The sequence below is a fragment of the Branchiostoma lanceolatum genome, chromosome 3 (genome assembly GCF_035083965.1).
Source record: "Branchiostoma lanceolatum isolate klBraLanc5 chromosome 3, klBraLanc5.hap2, whole genome shotgun sequence".
Classification (NCBI taxonomy): Eukaryota; Metazoa; Chordata; class Leptocardii; order Amphioxiformes; family Branchiostomatidae; genus Branchiostoma; species Branchiostoma lanceolatum.
In genome coordinates, this window is record NC_089724.1 from 3,431,798 (window position 1) to 3,443,934 (window position 12,137).

Consider the following 12,137-nt stretch of genomic DNA (forward strand, 5'->3'; position numbering starts at 1 on the left):
ACGATGATATGTCCCGAGTTTCTAGCCAAGTGGCGCCGAAAGGGCTGTTGAACATGTAGGAAACGAATTGAGGAAGCCTCTCAAAATCAAGTCAACATTAATATATTGCAGGTAGTGTTAGAGTAACTTCTACTTGGAGCAACCTCTTTCTGTAATACTTCATCCTTCCATGATAAATTGTATCAACAAATTGTTCTTGGCTGCAGGTCCATTATTCGACAACTGCCTTCAGGTGCCTTGAGTTCAAAATTTCGTTTTTGAGTTGGGGTTTTCATATTTGTTTCTTTGCTTTGCGTCTTGACTTTATATTAGATTCCAAAATACTTAAGGCTCCTTCTAATCGCAGATAGTACATAGGGCCTTTGGTGTCTGCAGTATCCAATGCCTGGATGTACTAGTGCTGTAACAATACCACCATATGTCACTGCATGACGGGTGTTTAGCAATCGAGGATTGCCTCGACTTGAAGCGTCACAGTACATCTTTCCAACATCTGCCACAGACAGATGTTTGCATGCATGGCAGACCATTTGTCTTGAGGCTAGATGTTGTATAAATCTTAAGTCATAAATTGAATGTAGAAATCGGTAGAATTACTTCAATTTTGAGCTTCAACATAAACCTTCCCAACATCGATCTGGCACAGACAGGTTTTGTTAGGCAGACCATTTGTCCTTAGGTTAATACTTGCTAGCAAAGGCCCGGATGAAATGGGATTTTTCATGCATCTTCCCGACAGCTGGTACCGACAGATTTGGTATGGCAGGCCATTTTTCTTAAGGTTAATACTAACAGATTGTTCTTGGCTGCAAGTTCATACTCTACAACTGTCTTAGTATCTTTATTTTTGAGTTGGAGTTTTCATTTTTTTTTGTTGGGGGCGTCTAGCTTTTTGAATTACTCAAATCTCAGAATGTTCGTGTCTGCAGCAGCATCCAGTGCGCATATGTAGCAGAAATGTAGCAACACCGCCATATGTCACTGCATGACCGGTGTTTACCAATCGCAGATTGCCTTAAAGCCTCACCTTGCATCTTTTCAACATCTGGCACAGCCCTATTTTGTATGGCAGACCATTTCTCTTTAGGTTAATTGACCGTATTAATACTAACAAATTGTTATTGTCTGCAATTCGGTTATTCTACAACTGTATTCGGGTTAAAAGTCGCTAAAATAGAGCAGTCTTGGGTTTAAAAGTCCTTTTTTGAGGGGATTTGTGACGCCTTTTGTATGCTTTGTTGACATGAGGAAGGCATTTGACAGTGTTTGGCGGGATGGGCTGTTCTATAAGTTGTATCAATGTGGTATTGGAGGAAATTTCTTTAATATTATAAAATCCATGTATAGGGACGTGAATTATGCCGTTAGATTAGACAATGGACTATCAAACTCCTTTCCTTCCGTATGCGGAGTAAGACAAGGATGTAATTTAAGCCCTTTACTATTCAATTTATTCATAAATGACATATCTAAGTGCTTTGATCCCACGAAATGTGATCCTGCAGTCCTAACTTCAAAATCCCTAAATTGTTTATCCTGGGCAGACGATCTCGCTCTGATATCATCGTCAAAACAAGGGCTACAGCATTGTATTGATTGCCTAGAAAAGTATTGTAAGAAATGGAAACTATCTGTCAATGTTTCAAAAACCAAGGTTGTTGTTTTCGGCAAAGGTTCTAAGAAGAAATACAAATTTCATATTTATGATAAAGAAATAGAAATCACTGACAGCTATACCTACCTCGGTATTCCGTTTACATCATCGGGTAAGTTCAAAACTGCCAGGACATATTTAAAAACCAGAGCAATGAGAGCACTTTTTAAACTCAAGGCTCTTCTACTCTCTAACAATGACATTTCAATCAATCTTGGGAAAAACCTATTTGATAAATTCGTCAAGCCCATCTTTATGTACGGCTCAGAGATCACATGCTTTGACCGTTCTTCCAAAACTATGAAAATTATTGCATCACATACCGGTAACATCCGTGAATCTTCTCAAAAGGTTCTGTCAACTTTACTAAAAATACTTGATATTCAAAATAACTTTCCTGCCACCATTCGAAAAACTACCTCTTCTGAATCTAATAGTACCTATGTTGTATGTTTCGAAAGAAATACAGATAAAGAAATACTAATGCGTCATGCAAATAGCCAAACTCTACGAGAGAACGGCTTCCAAATCATAACCCTACACGCAAATCAACATATTCCAGAATTTGACATCATTGATATGCGTTTCCAGAAATTCCTGTTAGGTATACATGCCAAAGCCTCAAACGATGGTGTCAGAGGAGAAATGGGAACTTTCCCAACGATGATGGACGCAGAAATGCAACTTGTAAAATACTGGCACCGCTTAGTTCATTTACCCGAAGATACCTTACTTCGGGAGGCATACAATGCTGTTCTTTTAGGAGAACATGATTGGGTTGTCCACGTGAAAAATATCCTCAACTACCACGGTTTTGGACATATATGGCTGAACCCGAAGTCATACCATATAGATATAATCAACACTCAGCTACGACAACGTCTACAAGATGTTTATATACAAAATTGGCATTGCGCTATTCGAAACAATTCCAAACTTTCCTTTCTTTCTACCTTAAACAAGATTTATAAGCAAGAAAACTACCTTTCAAACATTAAGAGCCTCGACGTACGTAGAGCAATCACAAAACTCAGAATTGGCTGCCATAAATTAAGTATAGAAACGGGGAGATTTCAAAAACTCCCTATAGACCAGAGGGTTTGTCCATTTTGTCCAGAGGTAGTTGAAGACGAATATCACTTTTTGATTGTATGTCCCAAATATTTTGATTTACGTAATTCACTATACTCAATGCTATCGTGGGACTTACCAGGATTTATCTCAATGGACTTAAATAGCAAATTTAAGTACATAATGACATGTGACAACCCATGCATGGTATACATTGGGAAATTTATCAAAGAATGTCTAGACGTAAGAAACTCCTCCAATAATTGTAAAATCCCATTGTCATCCCATACTACTACACTATATTGTATAAGATAGACTAGTACACCATATTGTATAAGATAGACGGATTAGCCTAGTAGAATGGTATCTATGTACCAGTGAATGCCATACTCTGTACCTTGTACAATTGTTGAGCAATAAAGTTATCTATCACCTCTCCACCTTTCCAAACTTCCTTTGGTATTGAATGATTATTTGTCTTCATTATTGAATGCGGAGATGTACCAATACTCCCACAGTAACGGCCTACGTCACTGCATGACAGATGCATGTGTCACGTGTATGACGGATTCTTTCAAAAGCTCGTCAGAAGGCCCTGAACATTGGTTCATCATGCAACATTCCGCATTGATCACTCAACAGCTGGCACTGACTGATGTTTTATTTGTGAAGTCGTACCGATAGGCGGCACTGTCAGGCTCTCTATAGCTCTCCATCAGTCTTTGAAGTCGTACAAACAAGAATCCTAACTCATTTTACATAACAATGTGCTTATGCACGAGTCGTGATTTGCCATGTTCAACCTGTTTTTCTAGTTTATTGTATGTATGTACTGATTGGTTCTGCTAGTACATTCTGGTGACGCTGAAGAAGGTGATGGATGTCACGTCCGGAAATAATCTCCGTAATGTCTAACCTTCATCAACGTACAAACAAATAAGAAAAAATGTCGTCTTGGATTTGATTTGATTTGAGTTTCGATTTTCTTTACTTGGAGCGTGATGCTTTTAGTTCCGCTGTTCTTGGCATTGAATTTTTTTTGTCTGATCTGAGATCACACATCTTCAAAATGCCAATAACCTGTCAACGTTTAGCTCGGAGTCGACGATGAAGGTTGCAGTGATCCTCACGATAGGGCTGTACGTCACTGTGTGAGATGCATAGAAGATTTGCACGGCTTTGTTGAGCAGCAGCTTTGTACCAGCCCCAATAGCAGTGACGTCAGGTTTCGCCATATCTCTATCAATCAGCTGGCAATTACAGACTGTCTATAGCTCAACAATTCTCTATGAAATCTTACAGACAAAGTAGAAGAATAAGATCTTGGCTCTGATTTTTGCTTTTCTTTGCCTGGGGTGTGATTCTCTTGGTCAAGATGCTTCTCATGGCATGGAATTGTATGATCTGATCTGATCTGACATCACATACGTTAGAAACGCCAATGACCTGTCAAATCAAGCTCGGCGTTGATGCTGGTGATTGCAGGAACTATGACCTGCACCGATCAGCCAAACGTCACTGAATGACAGGTTTGAAGTACGTTGATAAGGCACAGTTCTTTAACAGTCCCAGTAGCTTTGTTTGTTTGAACCTTTATGAGAAGCTCAAATCGGCATGCAGGCCGCTTTTCCTTGATAAATTGCAAATACACTATGCTCTATAGCGTGATCCTCCATACGCAACAACCTTATCAAAAGCCTACTCTTTTGTATAGGTGCATCTCAGCAATCAAGCTTTGACTCTGGTGTTCTTCATAGGCCTCTGCCTAACAGCTGGCCATGGCACATTTTCTGTAGCCCATCATCTCCATCTGTCTGTGACGTTTCACAAACGGAGTAGGCAGGCCCACCGACACGACTAAGTATCTCGGCTTGTGACATACATACAGTAGTATGCCTTTTCCTCGACAACTAATAATGCTTAAACACCCGAAAAAGCGGCTGAAAAGCATACAGACATCGAAACTATACAATTATACAACGTAGCAGTTAGAAATTATGATTGTAATCACCATCATTTTGTTCTTAACAGGAGAGCCTGGCCCATTTTTCGTGATCCTGTTCGTCAATTGAATGGTACTGTTCGTATTATATTATATTATATTATATTATATTATATCATATCATATCATATCATATTCTGAACTCATGGTGTTTATATGTCATAAGCTGTTTGAAATGTCTGCAAGACGGTACTGGACCATTCATTTGAATTCAGCCATCTTGAAAGATTATATCGCTTATTCATTTGGCTAAATCTGCCCATGAATAAGAAATAAATAAACGAAAATAATTATGATATAATTGTTTTCGTTTATTTTTTTTTCCATTCATGGGTAGATTAAGCCAAAGGGATTTAATTATATTCAAAGCCACTTGGGTTCGACTGATTGCTACCAAACGCTCTGAAAAGCACGTCCATTTGACAAAGGTAACCATACAAAACCGCAGTGGCCTTGGAGGTATATATTGAAGAGCGATTCCATTCAAGAGATAATTAGTACCAGAACACGAACAGCACGGCAGACATGCTCTGCTCTATAGTGTGTCCCTCCATGCGCACCAACCTCATCAAAAGGCTGCTCTTTTGAATAGGTGCATCCAGCAATTTCAATCACCCCTGGGGGAAATAATCAAGGTAATATTCCACGGACTGCGAGGCGTAAGTAAAAAGATGTTGTGGTTCCGGTTACGGTACTATACAAATTAGGCTCGGTAGGTAGGGATTCTCTTTTTTTTCTCTAGCTATATATAGTATAGATTTCGGCCGAAATGATCCAACGATTTAAAAATTGTCAGCAAACTCTGCAATTCAGGGTCATTTTTCCCCTGCCCATGTATGTTTGCACTTGGTGGTGATAATCAACAAATATAACATTGCAAAACTGGAATGCATCAGGATACTTGTATTTTCAGAATCATTTTGTATGAACAGATATACATTGTGCAATCACAACTATATTTACTAAACTGCAGACAAGTACAATGCTAACTGCACATCAACTGGTCGAGGCTTTGATATGTTAACCAAGAGTGGACTATACAAAGTCTGCAAGAAAGTACAGCGAGACTTGTTGGATTCTGATTTGAATTTTCATCACTTAGATGCCAAATAAAAATTCTATACATGTACCTTGCTTGCGATCAACAAAAAAGGATAGGGTCGGCAAGTTTTTACTATGGTCGGTCGGGTAGCCGGAAACACAATATTTGTTTAAGTAGGCCTGAGCTTCCTTTGTGAGGCACACAGCGTGCTACATATATGGCAGAGCCCAGAGAAGCAGAGTAATAACGTTCCGCTAACTTAACATTAATAACGTCATATTTTATTCATACAAGCGTCTACTTATACTTGATTGACCTGTCTGAATAAACCTTGGGATAACATCACGGACAACAGGCAGAAAACCTTTTGGCAGAAAACCTGTTGTTCAGAAAACCTTTTGACAGAAATGTCGATCATTTTGTTTTCTAGGCCACGTCCTACCAACAAAGAAAAGATCAAACTTGCAATAGCATCACATACAATGAGCAGAAAAGACTATCGTTTCTCTTCCAGACCAAGGCCTACCGACAACGTAAAGATCATGAAAGTCTTAGAATAATATCAAAGACAGACATTTTTTATCATTTCTTTTCCAGGCCACGGCCTACCGACAAAGCAAAGATCATAAGAAAAGGTTCCAATAACATCGCCGACAACGGGCAGAAATACCTTTGGGCAGAAAATTCGATCGATTTTTGTGTTCCAAGCCAAGGCCTACCAACAACAAAAGGATCATAAGATTTAAGGATAACATCAGGGACAATGGGTAGAAAACCTTTAGCAGAAAATTTGATCAGCTCTTTTCAAGACCAAGGACTGCCGGCGACGCAAAGATCGTAGATATCTTACAATCACATGACATACAATGGACAGGAACCCTTTGGGCACAAATTCTAGTATTTCTTTTCCAAGCCAAAGGCCTACTGGCAACGCAAAGACCAGGTTAACATCACACGCAATGGGCATAAAGGAATCCTTTCGGCACCGCATTCTATCGTTTCGTTTCCAGGCCAAGGGCGGCAGACAAAGTAGCTATCACGAACATAGTTTCGTAACGTTTTAGTCATTCTGTTCATAACCACACAACTCAAAAGCATGTACTAAAAATATCGATTTCTTTGTGAAGGTAACAATACCTAGAGAAGATTCCTTACTTTGCCTGCGGTTAGGGTGAAGCTTATATATGAGAGCTTTAACAAAGAGCGCCAAATAGAAGGGTGTAGGTGGGTGCCAAAAGCTTCATAAATACCCCTCTACGTGTTTCCTCATAGATCCGTATCGATGCATTCGAAAGCCAAAAAATTACGAAAGCTCGTAACGACATGAAGGCATCTTGGAGGCATCTTGGATGCATCTCGGAGGCATGTGTGATTACGGGCTTTCGCAGAAAATGGAAGACGACCGAAGGGAGAATTGATGCTATCGTCTGCACCGTGTCGCGTGGATACGGGCACCTCGGAGATTACCGAAGTGTTGACGATAATCACCGAAGATTAACGAGGATTTGACGGGAATTAGCGATGATCCACGTAAGCATCTGAGAGAATACGTCCAGGAAATTATCCTTTTTTTTCAATTTTGTCTCAGAGGATCTTTACTTATCTCCATGGTAACAAAAGCGAAATAACAACCAACGAAAGAGAGGGCAAAATCACCCAGCTAGGAGCCCGTGTCATGCTTAGGTCCGAATTGGGAAAAGGGGCCCTACCGGGTAGTTCACGGGCTGTTGTTTGGCACTTTCGGGCGTGACCCCTACGTGGCCCCGTCGGACACCCTGCGGTTGCCAGGCTATTTTTTGGTCCCGACCGGGATCCCGAACCAGATCTTGTCCCCCAAGGCACAAGTTTTCCTCTCAACTGCAGATATTGATTAATGGTGATTGTATTTGATTGTTTCCTTCTGTTGCTGTTTTAACACCTTAGTTCTCGATCGATGGTATTTCCCCTGGACTAGCTCTGTAATGTCGGCCTTCACAAAACGTCTAGACCTGATTCTAAGGTTGTGTCGGTCCGGGGCCTTGATAGACGCCTTGGAGGACTGAAGTCGTCATGACTTTTTTTATTGAGTCTTTCAGTCTACATATATGGATATGCACCGAAACCTACATGTATCGTCTAACGTTAGCTGTTTTGTCCTCATCAACTGCAGGTATCGATTATCGGTGATTGCAATTAATTGTTTCCTTCCGATGCTGTTTTAACACATTAGTTCTCGATCGATAATATTTCCCCGGGGCTAGCTCTGTAATGTTGCCCTTCACAAAACGTCTAGACTTAATTCTTAGGTTGTGTCGATCCGAGGACGTGACTTAATTCTTAGGTTGTGTCGGTCCGAGGACGTGACACTTCTTAGATATCTCGACTTTGTTTCTTGAGACTGCTTCTTGTTTCCCAGTGCCGAAACCTACGTGTATCGTCTGACTAGATTTTTAGCTATGAGTTGTGTCGGTCTGAGGACCTGAGACGCATTGGAGGGCTGAAGTCGTCTTGACTTTATTTCTTGACTCTGTCTCCCGGTCTACGTGTATCAAAACCCTTTATCTAGCATTGGCTATGTTGTCCTGAACTGCATGCAAGACGATTATCTGTAATGGTAGTTGATTGTTTACGTCCGTTGCTGTTTTAACACGTTACTCTCAGATCGATATTATTTTCCCCGGAGCTAGCTTTAATATTGCCCGTCACAAAACGTCTAGACCTGATTCTTAGTTGGTGTCGGTCCGAGGACTCGAGAATTCTTAGATATCTCGACTCTGTTTCTTGAGACTGCCTCTTGTTTCCCAGTGCCGAGGACTACGTGTATCGTCTAACTGGATTCTTAGCTATAGGTTGTGTCGATCTAAGGACCTGAGACGCAGTGGAGGGCTAAAGTCGTCTTGACTTTATTTCTTGACTCTGTCTAAAAATCCAAAACCCTTTGTCTAGTGTTGGCTATGTTGTCCGGAACTGCAAGACGATTGTCTGTAATGGTAGTTGACTGTTTCCTTCCGTTAACGTTGCTGTTTTAGGACGTCACTCTCAGATCGATACTATCTCCATTGGGCTAGCTCTGCGATGTTGCCTTCACAGAACCTCCAGGCTTGATTCTAAGGTTGTGTCGGTCCGAGGACTTGAGCCTCCTTAGATGCCTCGACTCTGTTTCTTGAGACTGCCTCTTGTTTCCCAGAGCCGAAACCTACGTGTATCGTCTAGCTAGATTTTAAGCTATAGGTTGTGTCGGTCTGAGGACCTAAGACGCATTGGAGGGCTGAAGTGGTCTTGACTCCGTCTCCCGGTCTTCATGTACCAAAACCCTTTGTCTAATTTTGGCTTTGTTTGTATCTGTATCTGTATAGCCGGTATAACCGCCCTTCGGTTGTCCTGAACTTCAATACGATTATCTGTAATGGTAGTTGATTGTTTCCTTCCGTTAACGTTGCTGTTTTAACACGTTACTCTCAGATCGATGATATTTCCCCGGAGCAAGCCTTGATATCGCCCTTCACAAAACGTCTAGACCTGATTCTTACTTGGTGTCGGTCCGAGGACTCGAGAATTCTTAGATGCCTCGACTCTGTTTCTTGAGACTGCCTCTTGTTTCCCAGTGCCGAAACCTACGTGTATCGTCTAACGTTAGCTGCTTTGTCCTCACCAACGGCGAATATCGATTATCTGTGATTGTAATTCATTGTTTGCTTCCGTTTCTAGTTTGACACGTTAGTCCCTGATCGATATCTCCATGGTAACGGCGGCTTGAACCGGGCGACGTGAAACAGGGTTGTGCTAATGGAATTATGTGGCCTGCATAAAGCCAATCTGGACTGTCCCAGATGGTAATGTACATACACGGGACTCAGGGCGATCAGCCTGCCTGGTGGTTGTATTTATCTATAATCAGCGGGTTAATTCAACTGCCAACAGCACTTCTTTAACCCTTGACCAACATGTTACCTCAGTTGAAATGTATTATCAGCCTTGTCGAGTTGTTGTCTTGTAGTTACAGTAGAATTCATAGCGGTTTCTGTTGGATGTTTTGTCAACGTTGCATTTCGACGATTATACATGACCTTATACGATACGTTATGTCGAGGTGCTGGGTGAAACTGGGGTAGGGTAATGGATTTATGCGACATGCATAAAGCCAATCTGGACTGTTAGTCGGACTGTAGCGACAATTGTATCCGCATCTGATATTTCTTTCCTCCACGGACTGTTGCACATTAGGGATTTGCACTTAGCTGATTGGATATTATAGTAAATCAAAAGAATCGGTAACCCCATGTTTTATGCCTGTAATTGGATGATTTCGTACGTAGTGTTTTGTATAAATCAACAGCAAACCTGCATTAAAATTTGATGTAAGGGCTGGGTGAATATACGCAATATTTGCTACTATAGGCCAATGACAATTGATTTAATGAGCTGAAAAAACTCAAACCATACTACCTTCAAGATTGGAGTGCCAATGTTTGATTCTTCAGAACCTTAGAATACTGCTACGGTGCCTAAAATCATCATATTAAATTGGGATGTCAATAACTACCAACATGCAAAAAATCAAATAAATCCATATTGAGTTATAGGCGCAAACATACAAACCGCGTACCGACAAAACAGTACCCCTGTCGGAGGTCACTGACCTCCTTCGCGGAGGTAATAAACAGCAAACATGTACTATAGTCTGATGTAAGGGCTGGGCAAACAAACGAAAATACACATTTCAAATTCTTTATTAAAAATACCAAACTTACAGTCACACAAATGGTATAGTCTAAATGGCGTTGATATGTACAATTGATATTACCGAGACTTAACACAATAATAACACAATAATATATGGTATCATACACATGTACATTATATACATCCCTAACAAGACAGGTGCCCATCATTGCGTACAGATTGAAGTTTTGCTGACATTTAACTTTATCTTGATATTGTGCACCCAAAATTGTTTCTGTGCACCTAATTTTTTGGTTGGGTGCACCAGTGCACCTATTTTCAAAAATGAATTTCGAGTCCTGTAATCGTAGGCTACACATTGGATTCATGACGAGAGTTGACGTCAAAGTTGTCAGTGTGTTTTTGAATCACTTCACACACACATACATACATGTAGATTGCATTTCGAATAGAAATGTTAAAGTGTTATTTTACTGCAGTCGCGTTCTTTCAAAATCACTTCACACGTACGCACATGCAGATTGCATTTCCAATAGAAATGCGAAAGAGTTCCTTTAATGTAGTCGTGCTCTTTGAAAACTATTGTACTTTATCTTCGCGTAGATTGAATACAGATTGAGCCCTGGTGTTAATAGAAAATCGAGTTACCATTCATGTATTCATTTATGAATAGATGTACGTATATTGAATTCATTTTGAGGGTCAAAGGAGATACGAGTTATCATTCATATATTCGTCATCTTTACTCTGCTCTGTATTTCTAATATAGCCGTGCTCTTCAATTAAGAATCGTATTATTACTTCATCATTACTTCATGTATACTGTAATTCACTTTATCTTCACGTCAGCAAAATTTCACGGTGTAAGGAAAATTGACATTTTCACGTAAGGAAAATTGACATTTTCACTGGACTTTACGGAACGGATTTGTGAAGGAACTATAAATGATAACAACGGTTTTTTCACGGTGATGATAAGTTCACGGTACAGAGGTGACATTGAAAACAGTGAACATAATAAAGTTACAGTGAAAGAAACAAGAATTACAGTACGTAGATTGAATGTGGATTGAGCCTTCATGTCAATATATATACGAGTTATCATTCATATATTCATCATCATTACTCTCTTCTATACAGAGGATGACCCGAGGCGGGTGGCTGAGGCGCATCGGATGATTAAAGATCTACGTTTGATCAGCAACTCCTCCTCACCGAAGCCCGTCTGAACTGGGTCAAAACGGGGCGGTCACATCAAAGCAGTTTCCTAGACCGTCTATTTATGGATTACGTCGCGCTGACGTCATCGACTGGAATTATCCGTCCATTTCTGTCCGCCTAACCTACGCGGGGATCGCGTTCGTCCTACGTGCTACGCCTTTATTAACCTTCTCCCTGCTGCCTAACTCTGTAACCTATAGGGAATCGGGTGCCAAACGGCTGCTTCAGTGTGCTAAAGGTTAGTGCTTATCCACCATTGCGAGCAACTGCCGAGGATTACGCCCACTAATCGCTACCACGGGGCCGTTTTGCGACAGAGGAGGACGTCAGGTGAAACAAGAACGTCAGGTGTTTTAAGCCGAGGATACAAAAAACGAGAACGCCGCTTCCGAATATGGTTATCCAACCATTGCGAGTGACTACTGAGGATTAAAACGAGAAAGGTGAAAGGCGAAGAAAGCATCAGGTGTTTTATGCCGACGAAG